The sequence below is a fragment of the Coregonus clupeaformis genome, chromosome 33 (assembly GCF_020615455.1).
Source record: "Coregonus clupeaformis isolate EN_2021a chromosome 33, ASM2061545v1, whole genome shotgun sequence".
Classification (NCBI taxonomy): Eukaryota; Metazoa; Chordata; class Actinopteri; order Salmoniformes; family Salmonidae; genus Coregonus; species Coregonus clupeaformis.
Window position 1 is genome coordinate 33,931,825 of NC_059224.1, and position 13,015 is coordinate 33,944,839.

Below are 13,015 nucleotides of genomic sequence, written 5' to 3' on the forward strand. Positions count from 1 at the left end.
GGGTGGAGTCGTCAACATCCCCCGTGTCGTTAGTACTGAGGAAAAGGCAATCTGCTCCTCCAAATACTGACAAAAAGCCTCATCTTTCAACAGGTATGCGTCTAAGCGCCACGGTCGCCGACCTGTCGACATATTGTCGAGTTTCAGCACCATGGACAGAGGAGAGTGGTCCGTAATTAGAATGGGGTGATAGGTAACCGACTCAGCTGCTGAGATTAGTTTGGAGTCCAACAAAAAATAGTTAATTCTGGAATATGATTTATGAACTGATGAGAAGAAAGAATAATCCCTGTCTGTTGGGTGCGTCAGTCTCCAAATATCTACAATGTTAAGGTTTGTCATCAATGTATTTAGACAGACACTGGCATTTGATTGTTGAAGTGACCTTGATAGCTGTTTATCTAAAAGAGGGTCTAACGTACAGTTAAAGTCACCTCCAACAATAACACTTGTATCCGAGATATTTGGTATGGCCTTAAATACCCTTTGAAAAAATAATGGATCATCGAAGTTGGGTCCATATAAATTGACCAAGGTTATTGGTTTTGAATTCAGTGTACCAGCCACAATAATATACCCGACCATTAGGATCTGAAATCGAGGTTGAGTAAACAAAAGGAATGTTTTTCCTTATCAGGATTGCTACCCCTCTCGCTTTTGCATCAAAGTTAGACTGGTATATCTGACCGATCCAGCCGACTCGTAGCTTGACCTGCGCGGGGCGTTTAATATGAGTTTCTTGAAGAAGCACTATGTCAGCACCCAGTGATTTAAGATGAGAAAAAACCTTAGCTCGTTTCACGACATGCCCTAATCCATTACAGTTCCAGCTGACTATCTTTATTCCACCTGGTCTACTCTGTGCTCGGTCACTATGTGGCATTTCTTATTTTAAAGCAAATTGCTGCTGTCATACAAAACCCAGAAGAAAAACGTCCCGCCGTGCGGGAGCTTGTCATGCCACCTGTACTAATAAACGTGAACATAAAACACAGACCCCAACCCCCTCCCGTCCCTTTACTGAGTGACTTCCCCAAACGAAGCACTCCTTGGCTAACACACAAACGTTAGGGTGTCTAGACATAAAGCTTGAACTAACTCGTTGTCTATAGATGCTCCGCATATAAACTAATATTAAATAACACTTAACTTAACTCTCATGTTAGGGGGTGAGTGGCGCTAAAACATGACATGCCAAACAATGCTATATTAGCCACAACATCTCACCTATCCTATAAGTCCCAATTTCTGATCTTCTGATCGAAAAGACATAGGCCGGAAATTCAATTCACACACATTCCTGGCCTGTATTTGGCCATTTAGCCTGCTGGCACAGCCGTTCTGTATCCTCAGCCGGGGAGCTTGCTTGTCAAGAACAGATCTGCCTCTTTTGCGTTGTCAAACGTACGTGTTGATCCCTCGACTGTCACCTTAAACCGGGCTGGGAAGAGGAATCCATATCGGATGTTGGCCGCCCTGCATTTGTTGCGTACCTCATCATACTCTTTCCGTTGGTTCCTCACCTCCAAGGTAAGATCTGGGTAGAAAGACACCCTGGCTCCGTTGTAGTTAAGGGGGAACTTTTGACTAGCCAGCTTGAGGATGAGGTCCCTGGTGTGGGGATAGTGCAGCCTTACAATGAATGGCCTTGGTGGCCCGCCCTTGGCCGGCTTCGTTGCCTGTGCTCTGTGTGCGGTCGATCAGGATGGCCGTTTGAAGTGTTCACTCCCCAGCAATGCCGGTATCAGCTCCGAGACAAATTCAGTGGGTTTCCCTTTCTCCGTGTCCTCCTGGATCCCACATATTCGGATGTTCTGGCGTCTTGAATGCGACTCGAGCATTTCCAGTCGGGCCTTCAGGGTTTTGTTGTCATTTTTGAACGTTGCGCACTGTTTCTCTATGTCCTGTAGCCTGGCCTCGTGATCGATTGTCGTCTGCTCAACCTCGTGCACCCTTCCCTTAGTTGCCTTCACAGTTTCGGCCAAAGTCCCAATACTCTTTGAGATATCAGCCAACCTTGTGTCCACCTTCTTGCTTAGTGCGTTTATGGCAGCCAGTATGTCACTTTGAGTAGGATCTGTGGGGAACTCTTGGAAGCTAGCCTCTTCAGCTAGCTCCTCGTGGGTCGGCGACGTTGAAATTGGTTCGTTGTCTATCTCATTCCAATTATCTTGTTTAGCGCCCCCTTTTTTGTTGCCTTTTCCCTTTGTCATATTTGTTTGAAGTTATAGGTTGTGAGAGGTTAAGATAAATATTAATTTGTTTCAAAATTGAGCGGAGCTCTAGCAATGCACGTCTACTCCATAGCACGCTCTCTAGCGCCCCCCTTCACCGACATATCTTAAAGGGGAATTTCACCCTGACTCTGCTACGGCATATAGTCATTAATATATTAACAACATTACGTTTTTGTCATAAACATCAACATTATCCAAACCACAAGCTAAAACGAGCACATTTTCATTTCACTGTTAAATCGGGAAGTTTCGACTTCCTGTGAATTCGTCTGCTCATAGTGAACCACAAAGTCCAGTATTCATAGCGAATGCAGATACCGCCTCGCTAGCAGTGGTGAAAATTGTCATACTTGAGTAAAAGTAAAGATACCTTAATAGAAAATGACTCCAGTAAAAGCGGAAGTCACCCAGTAAAATATTACTTGAGTAAAAGTCAAGTATTTCGTTTTAAATATACTTTAGTGTCAAAGTAAATGTAATTGCTAAAATATACTTACAGTACCAGTCAAAAGTTTGAACACACCTACTCATTCAAGGGTTTTTCTTTATTTTTACTATTTTCTGCATTGTAGAATAATAGTGAAGACATCAAAACTATGAAATAACACATATGGAATCATGTAGTAACCAATAAAGTGTTAAACAAATCTTAATAGATTTTAGATTTTAGATTATTCAAAGTAGCCACCCTTTGCCTTGATGACAGCTTTGCACATTCTTGGCATTCTCTCAACCAGCTTTTGATTACTACATGATTCCAAATGTGTTATTTCATAGTTTTGATGTCTTCACTATTATAGTAAAAATAAAGAAAAACCCTGGAATGAGTAGGTGTGTCCACACTTTTGACTGGTACTGTAAGTATCAAAAGTAAAAGTATGAATAATTTCAAATTCCTTATATTAAGCAAACCAGACGGTACAATTTGCATTTTGTTTAAAAAAAAATATGAATACACTCAGACATCATTTACAAAGGAAGCATGTGTGTTTAGTGAGTCTGTCAGATCAGAGCCAATAGGGATGAGCAGGGATGTTCCCTTGATAAGTGTATGATTTGGACAATTTTCCTGTCCTGCTGAGCATTCAAAATGTAACGAGTACTTTTGGGTGTCAGCGAAAATGTATGGAGTAAAAAGTACATTTCTTTAGTAATGCAGTGAAGTAAAAGTAAAAGTTGTGCAAAATATAAATAGTAAAGTAAAGTACAATACCCCAAAAAACTACTTTAAAGTACTTTTACTTCGAACGACCAACTCACAGTGATCTCAGAACTTCTCTGGGCAGTTTTTTGGGGGAAACATTTGTTTTTCACTAACGTTTGTCATCATGCCTGTGTGGTGTTCTGTCTGGCTGTGCTAATTGCAAACAAGCGCGTAAATTAGTTATCTTTCACCATTCTACCTACCAGAGATTTACCCCAATGCTGCCAGTGGTTTACGGCTATCAAGAATGATGCTTACAGTGACCAAAGATTATCAGAGGGATTTCCAGGCTGAACGGAATGGGAATCCATTTAGATGACATGTGAGAAGTGATACGATACCATAGTTTTCTCCCTTCACAACAAAACGGGAGATTCTCGATTAGAGGTAAGGTAACGTTAGCTGGACTAGGTAAATTAGCTACATTAGTTAACATTACAGTCCTGCTGTATTGAACTCTGAAAGCCATCAGCTAAATCCTATAGCAGGGGTGTCAAACTCATTTTAGCTCAGGGGCCACATGGAGGAAAATCTATTCCCAAGTGGGCCGGACCGGTAAAATCATGGTATATATAACTTAAAAACAACAACTTCAGATTGTTTTCTTTGTTTTAATACTATCAACATAAAACATAAAGCTGGAGCCTGAGGACAGTGTGTCCAAAATAGTACAAGCACAACATCACTATTAATCATAAAACACCTGAAGTTTATTTGAAAATTCTAAAGAAAAAGAACACACAAACACACAATGCCTCAGTGATTCACATAACTGTTTCACAGATTACAGAACTATATCAGGGTGTCATTTCTCAGGCAGAAATGTAGATACAAATAATGAAATCCTGTTCCCCAAACAAGTGCAAGAACCACAGAGTCAAGAATAGGTTAAATATACAAATAAAATAAAAACAATTAAAAACAATAGCACATCAACATAAAAACATATAAACATAAAGCTGGAGCCTGAGGACAGTGTGTCCAAAAGCACAACATCACTATTAATCATAAAACACCTCAAGTTATTTGAAATTCTGAGGACAAACAACACACAAACACACAATGCCTCAGTGATTCACAGAAGTATATCACAGATCACAGAACTATATCAGGGTGTCTCATGCAGCACTTTAAGTGGGGTTGCATAGTTTATTTGACTCCTGATACCTGGCATCTTTTAGCTTTCACCAGCGCATCAATATCAGGGCGTCACATCCTGAGTGGCAGCCAACTTCAGGATGTGATTCAAGTGCTTGTGCGTGAGCCTTGAGCGCAGCTTTGTTTTATTCATGACGTTATCCATCTTTAATGACTTGCAACACAAAGCCTCCTGGTGCAAAATACAGTGAAAAGTCCAAAAATCACGTCCTCCATTTGCAGATTGCACTTTCTCTCTGAACTTTGTCACAACGCCTGCTTTTTTTCCCGATAATTGAGGGCACACCATCTGTAGCCAGGCTGACAGCGCGGGACCAGTCCACTCCGACCCTGTTCAGCGCGTCGACGAGTGCAGTGAAAATATCAGCTGCTGTCGTTGTATCTGTCATCGGCACCAACTCCACGAACTCCTCGGTGACGGTCAATGTGTCATCAACTCCGCGGATGAAAATGGCCAGTTGTGCAACATCTGTAATGTCCGTGCTTTCATCAATTGCAACCGAAAACGCAATAAATGACTTTACTTTTTGCTTCAACTGGCTGTCCAAATCCACTGAAAGATCGGAAATCCTGTCTGCAACTGTGTTTCTTGTCAGGCTGATATTTGCAAAAGCCTGGTGCTTTTCAGGGCACACAATCTCTGCTGCCTTCATCATGCATGTTTTTACAAATTCACCCTCACTAAATGGTTTTGAAGCCACTGCGATTTCATTAGCAATGAGGTAGCTAGCTTTCACTGCAGCGTCACTGATGTCTCGGCTGTGAGTAAACACAGACTGCTGTTTCTTCAGACCCACCAACAGTTCATTCACCTTCTCTCTTCTCCGCTGTCCTTGAAAGTTGTCATATTTGTCGGCATGAAGACTCACATAGTGGCGGCGAAGGTTATATTCTTTCAGCACTGCAACATGCTGTGAACACACCAAACATACAGCTTTCCCATTCAATTCCGTGAATAAATAGAAGGATGACAATTTTTCTTGGAACACTCTGCACTCTGCGTCCACTTTTCTCTTTTTTGACAGAGACATATTGGGGCAATGAGGGTGCCAAAGCACATACTGTTAAAAGTAGAAGCCGTAATAAATATCGCGGGCAAAACAAAGTAGCTCATCCGGACTGGCTGCACTTGCTTGACCTATTTGCTCTGCCCCGGTATAAACAGTTTGCTTGCTTAACACAATTGCTATTGCGCCATCCAGTGGACACAATTGGAACAGCAATTTCTTTTATTGAAAAATTGCAGCTCATTTTTATACTTTACAAAATCATCTCGCGGGCCGGATTAAACCCGTTTGCGGGCCTGATCCGGCCCGCGGGCCGGACGTTTGACACCCCTGATCTAAGGCATGTACAGGAAAGGGCACATCAACAGGAACAATAGGGAACCCTAATCTAAGTGCAAAGGAACGGTCAATAAAGTTCCCAGCTGCGCCTGAATCTACTAGCGCCTTGTGCTGGGAATGCGGGGAAAACTCAGGAAACTCTATACAGACACACATGTGCGCAACAGGGAGCTCTGGGTGAGTCAGGTGCCTACTCACCTGGGATGATCCGCCAGTGCCCTGCCTGCTGCCTCGACTCCCTGGGGAACCTCCCCAGCACCGACCAGCAGTGTGCCCTCTTCGGCCACAGGTGGTGCAGGAAACGGCCCCCCCTCCGGTCACCCTTAGAGCAGCACCTCCGAGCTCCATAGGTGTAGACTCTGAGGTGCTGGGGAATGGAACGGACGGACCCCAATCCGAGCATCCGCGGGTGGCCAACAGGTTATCCAGCCGGATGGATAAATCCACCAGTTGGTCGAGGGTAAGGGTGGTGTCCCTGCAGGCCAGCTCCCGACGAACGTCCTCCCGTAGACTACACCGGTAATGGTCGATCAGGGCCCTCTCGTTCCATCCCGCGCTGGCAGCCAGGGTCCTGAAGTCCAGTGCGAAGTCCTGTGCGCTCCTCTTCCCCTGTCTGAGATGGAACAAGCGTTCCCCCGCCACTCTTCCCTCAGGCGGATGATCGAAGACCGCCCGGAAGCGGCGGGTGAAATCCTCGTAGCGAACCAACGTTGCGTCTATCCCTCCCCATTAGGCGTTGGCCCACTACAGCGCTTTCCCCGACAAACAGGAGATGAGGGTGGACACTCTCTCGTATTCTGAGGGATCCGGGTGGACGGTCGCCAGGTAGAGCGCCACCTGGAGCAGGAACCCCTGGCACCCGGCAGCCGTCCCCTCATAGGCCTCCGGGAGCATGCATAATGATGGGGCACATGTGTGCGTAATGATGGGTTACCAGGACCTGTGGTGAGTAAACCGCCGACGTCGAGCACCGGAGCGGGAGAGCGGAAGTAAGCGTGACATCTCTATTGCTCCTGCAAACAAGGGGGGAGGCCGATGACATCACATCAGACCATCAAAGCAACTCCTTGAATGGCCTACTCCATGAAGTTTGCACTTGTGTCTAAAAAACACTATTTTGCTCAAAAAATATATATGTTTTACCCTTAAGTGTGTGAACAGTACTGTATTTATATGTGGGATATTGTTTTTCAACAGGAAAAGTAAAAGGTAGACTCAGCGAGATGGCGTAAATGCACAGAGTAAACAGTAGTAGTGGGTCAATTTCCGCAACAACCAGGAGCATTGAAGCGTGAGGCTATACTTCTGCAGTTTTGGTCCCGTAGCTATCACGTTGTAGCAGCGTGAAGAGCACCCGTGCATATGCACAGATACTCTGTGTGACTGTGAGAGCAAAGTCTTGCATCGTGCTCATCTCAATGGGTGCGTTCCTCTGCTCAGATGTTGCTGACGCCTGTCAGATTTTATAACACCTGGAGGATAGGTATTTTACGTATATATAAATATAACTAAAACTGAACATAATTCATGGGGATTTTTATTTTGGTTAGTTTTGGAGTCAAAGATAATAGTTTCAGTATAGTTGTGGTTTTTCAAACAGGTTTGTTCATTATTTTATTTCAGTTTACTAAATAGTTTTTTCATGATTAGTTTTAGTTTCAGTTTTAGCTTACTATAAAACCTTGGTTAAGACGTCTCAAGACATGTCTTAAGATGTCTGAAGACATGATGATGGCTGGCTATGACTTTGATATATATAGCCTAGTAGGCTAATTTTGACTAATGAAGGACACTCTTAGTAATTTTTTAAAAACGTTGCCTCATTTTGGATGTGAGCATGTATGCTAAACAGTCTGATGAGCCTTTTGAGACCATCAGACCAGCATAGGAGAAAGGGATAATTAAACATTCAGCTGGCTCATCTCGCCTCAGAAAGAGGCTTTTATGCTATAGTGGCTCATGAATTGACAACATAATTATCAGTGTTTTCAAATGGAGAAGCATCAATGATCCATTGACATGAAATCATGAGTCACAGCTGCCTAATAACAAACAACAATGTTAATCACTTTCTCTGCGGATGATTAAATTACTTTTAAATTATAACTAGATAGCTTATTGATGTGAATCAAGAAAATACATTACCTATTTTGCTGGGTGGACATAAGACAGGGCAGTACCCTACTGCCAGAAGAGGCCATATGAATAAGTTACCTACGTCACACTCAAACTATGAGCTCTCAGGATTTTATGGGGCTTCAAGGACATTTACGCTCCCTAATAGTTTATCTCAGATGGTCTTTGAAACTAACTATAGGCCTACAGCCAATAACTAAGGATAGTTCTGCCTTTATAGTTTAGTTGCCAAGGTATAGACTATACCATACCAGCTCCCATAGACTCCAAAACAATCTGTACACAATATTTTCAGCTTAGGGAAGCATGATGAAGACAATCTTGAGTTATGCTACATGGTACATGGTATTGGTCACCATATATGATGTTAAAATAAAACATATTATGGTAATATGCATAATAAATAAAACATTTGAATTTCATTGAATTAAATTATACTTCCTTTAATTCAAATTCAATTCAAATTCTGCTTCCTGTGGGGTGTGGCAATTCAAATTCAAGAATTGAATTGGAATGAAAGAGCAATATGCAACTCAATTCAGAACTGACCCCAACCCTGATCACCAGATTCCCACCAGACTAAAATATAATCTCATTCTGTCTGAAAGTAGCTGAATTTGGCCTTTGCTATTACGCTGCCCAATGTGAAATTTCCTCTGACCTCAACATTTGACGGAGCTTCAACAACTCAGATAGCTTTTCAGTCTCGACATTTACTCAGACAACAATTACAAATAATATGAGAATACAAATAAGATATATTAAATGTCAAAGAATTTTCATACTATTTTGGTTATACAAATCTCTCATGTACATCTCTGTATCCACAATATATGATTGTCTCTCCAATTTGAAGTGTCTCTCCATTTTAAAGATCATAGTTGCAAATCTACGTAGGGACTTTGAACGTGATTAACCGCTTGCCTTCATCTAAAAGAAATTGCGAATTGGTCTTCCCAATTGTTTCTCCAAGCTGTTATATGTTGGGAGATTTTTAGAGATGTACAGTACTCATTTTCTTACTTTGAGAAATAAATGTCTCATGGGTGGTTCATGAATGCTCCGGAGTGGCAGCAGCCAAGTATTTCATAGCTGTGGGCCGGGAATAAAGAGTGGATCCATCGCCCAGTGTGCTCCGGCTGAGTCCCAAATTGCACCCTATTCCCTTTATAGTGCACTTCCTTTGACCATGGCCCATAGGGCTCAGTCAAAAGTAGTGCACTCTATAGGGACTATTGTGCCATTTGGGATGCGTATTCTGGCTGCATCATTTTTATCTCTTCTCCTGCTTCATTCAAGAGAACCATCAGAATAACCACCATTGGGTCAATGTCTGAGCAGAGGAATGCGACCAATATCCGCGGTGCTGCTTGTGGAAACTTCATCTTGCTGAGTCTACCTTTTAAATTAAAGTAAATCTCAATGTGATCCACCAGATTCAGAAGCTTGAAAACCCCATTAGAAAAAGAAAAAAAGATTTTTGCACAACACTTTGGAGAAAAAAAACAAAAACTGAACATAATTCATGATGAGTTTTAATTTATTTTAGTTCGTTTTGGAGTCAAAGATAATAGTTTCAGTACATGTTTAGTTTTTGAAAAGGGTTTGTTCATTATTTTATTTCAGTTTACTAAATTGTTTTATCATGATTAGTTTTAGTTTCAGTTTACTATAATAACCTTGGTTAAGATGTCTCAAGACATGGTGATGGCTGGCTATGACTGTGATTTATAGCCTAGTAGGCCAATTTGGACTAATTAAGGACACTTAGTAATTGCCTCTTTTTGGCTGTGAGCATGTATGCTAAACAGTCTGATGAGCCTTTTGAGACCATCAGACCAGCATAGGAGAAAGGGATAATCAAACATTCAGCTGGCTCATCACGCCTCAGAAAGAGGCTTTTATGCTATGGGGGCTCAAGAATTGACAACATAATTATCAGTGTTCTCATATGGAGAAGCATCAATGATCGATTGACACAAAATCACGAGTCACGGCTGCCATAATAACAATCACTTTCTCTGCGGATGGCTAAGGGGAAATATTAAACAACTTTTAAATGATAAATCCATTGTGGTCATCCTGACATGTACTGTACAGTGTGTCCTATTCACATTGGCCTCCTGGGTGATGTACAGTATTTGAGAAGTTTTTGCGTGAGAATTGCTTTGCCTTGTTTTAATCAAACTGATGCTATTTGTCCAACAGCTACTAGAAATACATCAATTACTTCACATCTGTATGGTTGCATCCCAAATGGTACCCTATTCTTTATATAGTGCACTACCTTTTACCAGGGCCCATATAGCTCTGGTCAAAAGTAGTGCACTATATAGGGAATAGGGTGCCAATTATCACCTTTCTCTCTCTCTGTATTTATATGTCAACTTATCTTTGTTCTCTCACTTGCTGTTTTTCAGCAACAGACGACTTCTCTCTCTGACTCGCTTCTTGCAGCAGAAGCACTCAATCGAGTCACCCACTCTGTCTTTGTTCAGGCACATTGACATGCTTTTGCCTAACGTGGCTAGTCGTGTAGGCCATCACGCTTCGGAGAACACTTTTTCTGTGGGGGAATTATTGCTCTATTTCAATTAGCCTACCTACTTTTCTTTTCACTATATACGCTGAAGTTGCATTATCCATGACCATGGTCGGCGAGCTGTGAACGGCAGGCCTATTCAAACAAGTGAGAATGTTTTCCTTAACTCACGGGGCGGACTTCCGGTTATCCGGATGTTTCAATCTTGGTTTGCCGACCCTCCTAATACAATTTCTGGGGAGTTCGCATCGCCCAGCCCCAGTCAAGGGTGCACTAGGCACTCAGCAAGCCGAAGTCGACACTTAAAGCTTAAGCTTACCGTATGCTTCCCAGTCAAAACAGTTTGCGGATATATTATGACAAAAGTTTGTGATATTCGGCAGCGTTAGAATTAGTATGCAAGGCACAGACGTTCGCTTCGCCTAGCTGAGTTCTGCTAGGAGCAAACCGAACCTAGTATGCGGACATCTTTAGTATCTCTGTACTTTTGTTTTTGATTACTGTATCGCATGTCGCGTTGTCCACTTTTTCACTCAATCATGCTGCATGTCTAGTGGCCATCTGACTTGATACATTTAATGAATCTCAGCTGATCCAGATGGATTTAGCTTTGTGATGTTTAAGCATACACCGAACAGTGTGTTGGAAGCAGTGTTAGGGTTGTATAATAAGGTGTGGAGGATTGGGGTGATACCTGCTGGGTGGAAACGTGCGGTGGTGCTGGCGTTTGTAAAACCAGGTTAAGATCCTGCTAGGGCGGGCAGTTATAGGCCTATCGTGTTACATTTTTACATTTGAGTCATTTAGCAGACGCTCTTATCCAGAGCGACTTACAGTTAGTGAGTGCATAAATTTTTTCATACTGGCCCCCCGTGGGAATCGAACCCACAACCCTGGCGTTGCAAGCGCCATGCTCTACCAACTGAGCTACACGGGGCCGGTATGTTGACATCCAAGTTGATGGAAAAGATGATAGTGAGTAGGATTATTTATTTCTTGGAAGTTAGGGGTTTGATGAGCGTGGCACAGTGTGGGTTCAGGACATGGATGCCCTGGTGACAGTACAGAGATAGCCAAGGTCCTGACCATAAAAGAGGTGATGAGTATTGTGTATTTTGACATTGAGAAAGCTTACGATACCATGTGGAGGGAAGGGTTGTTGATCAAGTTGAGTGCATTGGGGGACGTCTGTATAACTCGATCGGGTCATACGGGTGAGGGTGGGGTCAGAATTGTCAATGTGGTTTGAAGTGGACAATGGTACTCCTCAGGGAAGTGTGGTTAGTCCCGTGTTGTTCACCCTGATGAGAGATGACATATTTAAGGAGGTGGGACAGGGAGTGGGTGTGGCCTTGTATGCTGATGATGGGGCTGTATGGACAAGAGGTGGGAATGTGAAATATGTGATGAGGAAGATGCAAGAAGCTGTGGGAGTTGTGGAAGATTGGTCTCTAACATGTGGGTTTAGGATGTCTGTGGCAAAGTCCTGCTTTGTGGTGTTTTCTAGGAGGAAGGTTAAAGATGTTAGGCTGCAAATATACGGTCAGGATATAGGTAGGGTGTCTGAGTTAAATATTTCCGTATGTAGTTTGATGAGAGGCTTATGCAGAAGAGACACGTTGAGTATATTGAAATTAAGTGTAGGAAGGTGCTAAACATGTCATTTCTCTTTGCTTATTTGAGCTGTTCTTGCCATAATATAGACTTGGTCTTTTACCAAATAGGGCTATCTTCTGTATCCCCCCCCCACCCCCCCCACCCACCTTGTCACAACACAACTGATTGGCTCAAACACATTAAGAAGGAAAGAAATTCCACAAATTAACTTTTAACAAGGCACACCTGTTAATTGAAATGCATTCCAGGTGACTACCTCATGAAGCTGTTTGAGAAAATGCCAAGAGTGTGCAAAGCTGTCATCAAGGCAAAGGGTGGCTATTTGAAGAATCTCAAATATAAAATATATTTTGATTTGTTTAACCCTTTTTTGGTTACTACATGATTCCATATGTGTTCTTTCATAGTTTTGAAGTCTTTACTACTTTTCTACAATGTAGAAAATAGTAAAAAATAAAGAAAAACCCTTGAATGAGTAGGTGTGTCCAAACTTTTGACTGGTACTGTATGTATCAGGCATTGATCAGGTCATCTTTGGATTATGGGTGCTTTGTATATGGATCGGCAGCCAAAATGGTACTACAGCACCTGGACAGGATACAGTCAAGGGCCCTGTGATTGTGTGTGGGTGCCTTCAGGACGACACCTGTTGAGACATTGTAGGTGGATAGTGGGGAACTGCCATTGATTTAGCGTACTGGGCGAGGTTGAAAGGGAGTTCAGAAGGACATCCTGTGGTCACGGCAACTGGGGAATGCTGGGAGATAGGAGTAGG